The 8,900-nt window shown below is 37.8% G+C and overlaps 1 long non-coding RNA gene across 1 annotated transcript in view; it reads left to right on the forward strand.

Moving 5' to 3' along the window:
• LOC123521298 overlaps nt 1–8,900 on the forward strand; it is a 16,775-nt gene that overhangs the window by 2,293 nt on the left and 5,582 nt on the right. Inside the window, exon 2 of the long non-coding RNA XR_006679761.1 lies at nt 2,595–2,691. This is a non-coding gene — a long non-coding RNA (uncharacterized LOC123521298). The remainder of the gene's footprint in view (nt 1–2,594; nt 2,692–8,900) is intronic.

The raw sequence follows: 8,900 nt of genomic DNA on the forward strand, positions 1-8,900 counted from the left end.
TGCTGCTCAAGAGGTTCTTTAAAGTGCTGAAGAGCAAGGATGTTATAAGATATTAAGCAAGATCACACACAAACAAACTGAACCCAGTACTGTTGTGTTAGACCGGGTTGACTAGAGAAACAAATCGAGAGACACTCATAAGTGTGTAAGAGAGAACTTTATATCAAAGAGTAATTAATTGTATATTGAGAAAACATCCCATCCCAGTCCAGATCAAGTCCTTAAGTCCAATATTAGCCCATATATCTGATACCAGTCTATAAGTTCCTCTTCAGACTCACACAATACATGCAATGACACTGAATACAGGAAGATCATAGGCTAGTAGGTGGGAAGTCTTGTGGATCCAGTGGCAGTGGAAACATCTCTTCTCAGCACTGGCATTGGTCTTCACGTGGCTCTTCCAGCTCCAGGGCTTTGGCTCCATGAATGTAGCTCCATGTGGCTTGTCAACAGGAATGTCTCACAGGGAGGCAAGTGGAGTGTGTATCTGGCTTCCAGTGAGCTATTTATCTCCTTTGTGCCTCCAAATGAGGTCATCAAGCTGCAACCTGGTTGACAGGCTAGACTCCACCCCTTCACAAGTTGACCGGAAGTTATGTAACTGCCACAACTGTCAAACTGAATTTGACTCATTGTGACATTAAGACAGAGTAGAATGGTCCAATAGTGTTTCTAATTTGTAATGCTTACATACTATATGTACACTGAGCAATTTATCCAAGAATATGAACTATAGGAAAAAGAATTTTACATCAGAATCACAACAAGGCTTATAGAAAACCTTTGCTATGCAGATGACATAACCTAGCTTGCTGAAAATGAGGAGAACTTGAAGCACTTGCTGAAGAAGATCAATGACTGAAGTCTTCCCTATAGATCATACGTCAATGTAAAGAAAACCAAAATCTTCACAATTAGATTAATGGTACCCTTATGATAAACAGTAAAGATAGTGTTTGTCAAGGATTTCTTCTTGCTTATATCTCTCCTCAGTCCTCATAGAAGCAGCAGTGAAGACATCGAATGATGCATTTCATTAGGAAAATATGCTGCACGAGACCTCTTTAAAGTGTGAGGCACAAGGATGTCACTGAGTGATAAGGTGTGCTTCAGGCAAACTATGATATTTTCAGTCACCTAGTACGCATGTGAAACTTGGGCATTAAATAAAGAAGACCAAAGAAGAATCGGTGCAGTTAAGTGATGGTGCTGAGGAAGAACATTGAAAGTACCATGGACTTCCAGAAGAAGAAGCACATCTGCCTTGGAAGAAACACAGCCAGAATTCTTCTTACGTGTCAGACTTTCTCTCACTTATTTTCAATATGTTATAGAAAGCATCTCAGGGGAGATCATTCCCTGAAAAGGAGCATCATGCTTGGTAAAGTAGAAATGTAGTGAATAAGAGGAAATCCAGGATAAATTGGATTGACAACATAGCTCCAACGATAGGTTCCACCATAATAATTGGGAGGATGGTGCAAAGCCAGGCAATGTTTCATTTGCTCCTAGATAGGGTTTCTTGACTCAGAACCAACTCAATGGCCCCTATCAATCACCAGCACAATCTTTACAGAAGGTGACTGCCTCACCTTTCTCCTATGGAGGCACTGGTGTGTTCAAAACACTAATACTTAGGTTAGCAATGGCATGCTTTCCACACTTCCCAAATGGATCTTTTCATGGAGATCAGCAACAGTCTCTGTATCACAGGTTGTCAGGTGCTATCTGGCCAGTTTCACTCATCATGGCCCTATGTAGAACAGAACAAACCAGTGCCCAGCCCCGCACCATCCCCACAAGAGTTCTTAGTGCCAGCCCGTTGTGCGGCCACTGTGTTCATCCATCTTGTCGAGGGACGTACTCTTCCCTGCTGCCCCTCAACTTAACCAAACGTGATGTCCTTCTCCACGATGGGTCTCACCAGTCTTGCCATTAAGGCGCATTCTGGATATCCTTCTTCCTTATCCCATACAATTCTCAAAAGTGTAAGCAATACCAATTTTTGTTGTTACATGCTGTTCAGTTGGTTATGTCTCACAGAGACAACCCTGCTTGGCTCTATGCCATTGTCTTCATTTTATGTATGTTGGGACGATTGTTGCAGTCACTGTTTCAATATGCTTAACTGAGGGTCATTCTTTTCTGTTACCCTATACTTTATCATGCATGATGTCATTTTAATAGGCTAGTTACCCCTATTAACATAGCCAATGTTTGTGAGCTGAAGTTTCACCATGCTCATTTCTAAGAGGTAGTCTGTCTAGAGTAAGTCCAAGATATATTTGCACATTCTTTTGACGGTCCAAGGTAATTTCAATAAATATAATTCAAATGGATCAATTCTTCATTGAGCTTTACCACTCATTATCCAACTATGACATGCATATGAGGCAAATGAATCTCCCATAACTTGGGTCAGTCCCACCTTAGAATTCAATGTAACAACCTTGTTCTTCAACACTTGAAAGGGGTCTTGGCCAGTAAATTTAATAAATAGCTGATTTCTTGGCTTCTGATTCTATGAGCAGTGATTATGGATCCAAGCAAGATGAAATCCTTGACAATGTCAATCTGTTCTCTGTTATTAGGATGGCATCTATTAGTCCAGCTGTGAGGATTCTGGTGTTTTTTTTCAGAGTTGCAGCCTATACTGAAGGCTTACATATTCATCAGCAAATATTTCAGGTACTCCTCACTGACCCCATATTAAATATAAATAAAACTTTATGAATAAATACAATTTCTAAAGAAATTATAAGACTAGTTTTAAGTTCTGTATAATATTGTATAAAAATCTTTAATGTCTGTTTTTAGAATCATGTTTGGCTTCTCTTATATGACTTTAAAATGGCCTGGATATCATATCTTCTGGTGCAGTTAATCCTTTGCTACATATGATCTGTTCTGGTGGACATGTATAAAGAAAATCCAGTTAAAAAGGAGATAGAATAATTTAAATTAATTTTTATATAACTGTTGGTATTCTTCCTTAATACTACCACAAAGAACCAAAAGCAGCCAAACTCACTGACATCGAGTCAATGCTAATTCATAGCTTTTCCCTCTGGATTTCTGAAACTGTAACTGTTTAGGGGAGTAAACGCCCCATCTTTCTCCCACATAGCTGCTAGTGTTTTTGAACTGCAGATCGTGAAGATTGCCACCCAACCTGTAATCACTGCACCACACGGGCTTCTAATATTACTACATGACTCCATAAATTTAAGGGTATTCAATGTGTAATATGACATCATATATATCAATATTTTGTTTTTGTTCTTGTTGCCTGTCCTTCAATCAGCCACTCAATCTTTGTTACCCAGTTTCGTAGAATTATGCTCCATAGTGTTTTTTTTCTTTCTTTTCTCTCTCTCTCTCTTTCTTTCTTAGACATTTCTAAACTTGAATAAATGGAGAAGCCTGGCTTTGCTTCCTTGCAACTGCTTGTGTCACCCAGGCTCTTTTCATTTGAAAATCATTCTTGAGTAAAAGATTCATTGATGATACATCAATGAACTTTAATATAACATATTTTTATATTATTAGATGAAAATCCCTTGACGGGATATTCTATTCAAGACTGATTTTATGACATGATCCATCGGTGAATTGAAACACCCTGAATGACTGACTTATGCAGATTTTTCAAATGTTGATGCCATTGATTAAATTTCAAAAATGCTAATTCTTCTTGAAATCTTAAATGTTATCTTGGGAAACAGATGCATCTGTTGTTAGTGACACATTAATTTCATTGGTTTTCAAGAAAATAGTTTCTAAATAACAAGTTTGAATAAGTAAATAATAAATTCAAGTAAAAATTAAGTTCTATGAAAAAGGCATGCTTAAGAGACTGAACTCGGTAAAATGTGTAATTTTCACTTCATTGGTTACATCAGAAAATAAAACTATTTAATAAGCATTTACTATTTTTTCATAATACTTTATTATGTTTTGGGGTGAAAATCTAGACCAAATTATGTTCCCGTTTGCTACTTTGCTCAGCTGTTTAGTGGCATTAGTCACACTTTGAAAAGGGTCAACATTTTCGTTAAGTACATTCTTGTTGTTATGTTTCCAGTATCCTAGTTTCCTCTATCTTCTTGTCTTATCAGCTCTGCTTAGAAAATTGCTAACATTTTGTCCCCATGTAAATTATCTTTAATGGGATCCTGGCTACATGGGTAGTACTCATTATTTTATTAGCCATGCTGTCATTTCATTCATAGATTACTCCATGGGATAGTTTCTTTCAGGTTTAAAAAGTATCTCATGGATTGGGTACATCTTCTGTACAAGACCTCCTTAAATTGTTAAAAAGCAAGGTTGTTACTTTGCAGACAAAGGAATGTCTGACCAAAAAAAATGCTCTTTTCAATCACTTCATATGCATGTGGAAGTTGGGCATCACATAAGGAAGACAAGAGAATAATTGATGCTGTGAGTGATGGTGCTGGCGTGGAATATTGAAAATACATAGGCTGACGAAGGAACAAACACATCTGTCTTACATGAAGTACAACCAGTCAGATCCTTAAAATCAAGAATAGGGAGACTTCATCTTAAGTACATTGGACATCTGATCGAGAGAGACCAGCCCATGGAGAAGGACATCTGGTTGCTACAGTAGAGGGCCAGTGAAAATGAGGAAGCCTCCACAAGATGGGCTGGCTCCATCAGTACAACAATGTAGCGGTGTAGCTCGAACAGAGGAACTGTTGTGAGGATGGCACGGGGCCAGCCTCTTTCGTTCTGTTGTGCTTAGGATCCCAACTCAAAGGCACCTAACAAGAAGTCTCTGAGAGTCCTCCACTCTCAATTGGTCCAGTAATTCTAGACTTTGTAATTTTGTTTGTAGTTTTCCTCTCTTCTGCGTTGTGCCATCTATTGTGGCTCTGGCAAGAGGAGTCCCAATAGCAGCAGCTGGGCATCTCCTGGTTTTTCTGCACTCAGGGTAGATGAGGTTGTAGCTTGTGTCTGCTATTAGCCTATGAATTAGGCTCTTCGCTGAAATGTTGGGTTCCTTTTGCTGTTAAACCCTTGCTCATGATGCATAGAAACAAACCTCTGTGTCTTCTCATTCACAAGCCGAGACCTTGGAGACTACTCATTGCATTCAGATACAGGATGTAAAACGTGTGGTGCCAATGAATTGAGCTGGCCTATAAAACTAAGAACCCAAGCCTTCAAAGCCGGGAAATCTTTTTGGAAAGTGTTCAGTTTTGCTTGATAAGTATCTATGATTGTTCCATATAATTATTGTTTAATTCACCTGCATATCTGTACATATATGCATATACAAGTACAGTTGTAATAAGATTAGGGTGGTGTGCAACACTCATGGCACAACCCTATTGCAATCAATTGAAATAAAGTACCTAAGTATGTGGACTGCTTAAGTAGTCACTATGGTAAAGCTTGCTTGGATTTTGCTGAGTGTATATCTTGCATCTGGCTTAGGGGCCTTCTGTTCTGTGGACTTGAGCCAACCACTTGCCACATTCCCTACTGACCCTGAGAATGGAATTGCAGAGTTGACAAATATATTAAGTGTAATTGAGAGTACTTTGAAGGTGATAAGGCTGTTTTATAAATATATTAAATACATAGCTTGAAAAAAATTCCTTTTTTTAACTACCCCTTTGTATGTGTCTATCTTGGATTTCATATACAGAAAATCATACAAATAAAAAACAACTAGAGAAAAACATAGACAAAGCTCAATAAAAAGGAAAGCAGAAAATATTAAAAACTGAAACAACTTTAAAATAAGTCAAAATGGTGATCACATGATAACGTATTACATTTTTACCAAATGACATCTGCCATAATCAACTTTGCAAGGCTCGCTGTCTGGTAGCAAGACTATTCACATCCCTGACTGTGGTGAGAGGGAATTCACTGTAGGCTTAATCCATGTGGAGACCTTGCAAATGGATTTGGGATTCCACACTCATCCACAGACAAGGTGTTCATAATTAAATCTCTGATACCATTCTCTACTTTTGATTCACATTTTATTATTTATAATCCTTGGATCACACAGAGTGGTGTGCTTCTTTCATGTGGACTTAACTGATGCACCTCTTAGATGGTTGGGTTTTTTTGGAGAAAAGCTTGTGAGATCCCATATGCAATTCCTTCGTGCAACCAGGTATCTGATTTCTTCACCACACTTTGCTGTAGTGCCCCTGTCTTCAGAGATCTCTTCATGGGGGAAATTAATGAGTAGGGCTACGCCACAAGAACTCATTGTTCCTAGATCAGGGCTAGAATTAAGAATAAGGCCCCAATCTGTTTATATATCTATGATATCATGACTCTTTGATTAACTTTTCAAACAGAAAATTAGAACCCTTGGCTCTTTTGGCCTGGGTCCTGGAGTCCCTTAGTTTCTTGTCTCAGAAAGGTTCAATAGCACTCACTCACAGCCTCTACACTCCCCTGTGCTCATTCCTAGGCCCTTGACTTTGAATCCCTGTAGCTAATCTGGGCCATCAAAATCTATTGTCTTCTGCAGCTCCCAACCAGCCACAGTACATGAGCCTCCAGGTTTCTGACAGCCAGTAGCTCCCTGACATTTTGCTGACCCTGCTTCGCCTTTCCTGTCTTTTATAACCCATCTCAGCTCTCCAGTGCTTCTTCTGCTGTCTGGAGCTGTGAGCTCTCATTCAGTGTCTGCCTGTTTTTATTCACTGTTCAGTTTGTTAGTGTCAAGGGGTAAATGTTAGTGGCTGTTTAGGCCCTCATCTTGGTCTGTATCCTCAGCTTTTTTTTATACCTATTTTGCTGTTTTCTGTGGTGATGATTAATAAAATTACTATCAGTGCAGTTTGGTACTAATGCCTTGATTTGTGCTTTGATTCTCAAAACGTTGTCCAATGTTGTTTTTATAACATTATAAAAATGCCAACAGAGGGTAAAAGGTCAGTAATCTATTATTATGAATATAATTTTGAATAGTGGTAAGCCTTGAAATTGTGTAAGAGACTCCTTAGTGTCCCATAGACTGTGTGTGTGTATGTATTTGTGTGTTCAAGGAGCAATGTAAGAATCTGTTCTGTTAAAGTATAATTGTAGTTTGAAGTGTAACATGGAAAAATATCTTTTTAACTTCCTTTATTTTACTTACAATAATTGTAATTTAAAAGAATGTGCATTATTTAGTACAGCACTCATTTTGCAGTGCTTAAAATGCTTGGCTGCTAAATAAGGGCTCTGCAGTTACATCCTCCCCTCCCCCAAGTCCCTTTGTGGGATAAAGCTAATGGCAGTTTGTAGCTACAAGCATCTATAGCCTTGACATCCCCATGGACCAAGTTTTACTCAGTTCAATAGGGTCACTGTGAATAGTAATTGGCTCAAAAGCAATACATTTCTATGTGATATGTGTATGTATGCGTTTTTAGGTATATGTGTGTATTTATATCTATGTGAATGTGTATTCAGAGTATACATTGTTTCAGATTTGCTTCCAGGTCATTTCCCTCACTATCATGTGTTTGTTTTTTGATTTTTAAGAGGCCATATTATGTTCTTTTTCTTTTTTGCTTTTAATTGGTGAATATTATACTACAAATTGGTTATCTATTAATTCATGGATAATTGTCATTATTTCTAGTTTAGAGGCTCATGTGACTAAAGTTTCTTGAAGTACCCTTGTGTAGAATTTTTAATGTATCATAACTCTCATTCTTTCGAGGAAATGCCAGAAGTGGGATGGCAGGGTGTTAGGATATTTAAATGCTTAACTTTAGAAGAACGTACCAGACTTTTTGCAAAACACTTGTCCCATTTTCCACCCAGATTATAAATATCTGTGAGTTTTAATTGCTCTATGTTCTCTCTTCTCTAACAATTAGTATATTTGGCATTTTTAGATTATATTGTAAATTTGGTGTTTTCAATTCTATTGCAAAAAGAACACTCTTTTTTGGTAGATGAGATATTTGAATAGTTGAGGGAGGAGAATGCATCCTTTAAAAGTTATAGAAAATATAATATGGATGATGACTTAATTTGGTAATACCTAAGATATATGATTTGGATCTATCTTAAAGATCAACAAGCCTTAGTGGTGCAGTGGTTAAGATCTGCGTTGCTAACCAAGGTCAGCAGTTTAAATCAGCAGCCACTCTGCTGAAGAAAGAGGTGGTAGTCTGATTCTGTAAAAATTGACAGCTTTGGAAGTCTTATGAGCAGCTCTATCTATCTCACAGGGCCTCTATGAGTCTGAAGTCAACAGAGAGAAATTGTTTGTTTTTCTTATATGAAGGATTACATGGCTTTCTTATAATTGTTTTCCTGTGGTGAATAACCTTGATTACTTTTTCATGGCAACTGACATTACTTAGATCCCAGGGTAGACTTCACTTTATTATATGAGCCTTTAAAAATACATTATTAATTGGGATTTAATACATATATCATTCTATAATTCAATCACATACAGCAGAATTGTACAATTGTTACCACCATCAGTTTCCTTTTTTTTTCTACATGAACACCTTGACATGGCCTCTCCACACCACCATCACCACTGTACCCCACCCCCCAAATAAACCCACCATGTTCTATTTTCTGTCTGTATAGGTTCATCAGTCCTGGGTTTGTATACTGAAAAATGAAAGAACATATAACACAACAACACAACTTCAAGAGGGGGACCCCCAATGACATAATAGTCCTAAGATCTCTGCTAATGTGTACAATCAAAAGCAAACAAAACACTACAAACCAAAAATACAGAGAATTTTGGAAATGAGATCAGGCCCAGTTTGCATAATCGGGGCGATCTGCTGACAAAGTTTTAACTTTTCAAGTCAGATTTATGCCTTTGGTCTTCTGTACTCAACTCTTAATGCCCTCTGTTTAATAGACACTTTCCTCCTATC

This window comes from Echinops telfairi, unplaced genomic scaffold (genome assembly GCF_000313985.2).
Source record: "Echinops telfairi isolate 266 unplaced genomic scaffold, ASM31398v2 ScPeMD7_9;HRSCAF=40, whole genome shotgun sequence".
Classification (NCBI taxonomy): domain Eukaryota; kingdom Metazoa; phylum Chordata; class Mammalia; order Afrosoricida; family Tenrecidae; genus Echinops; species Echinops telfairi.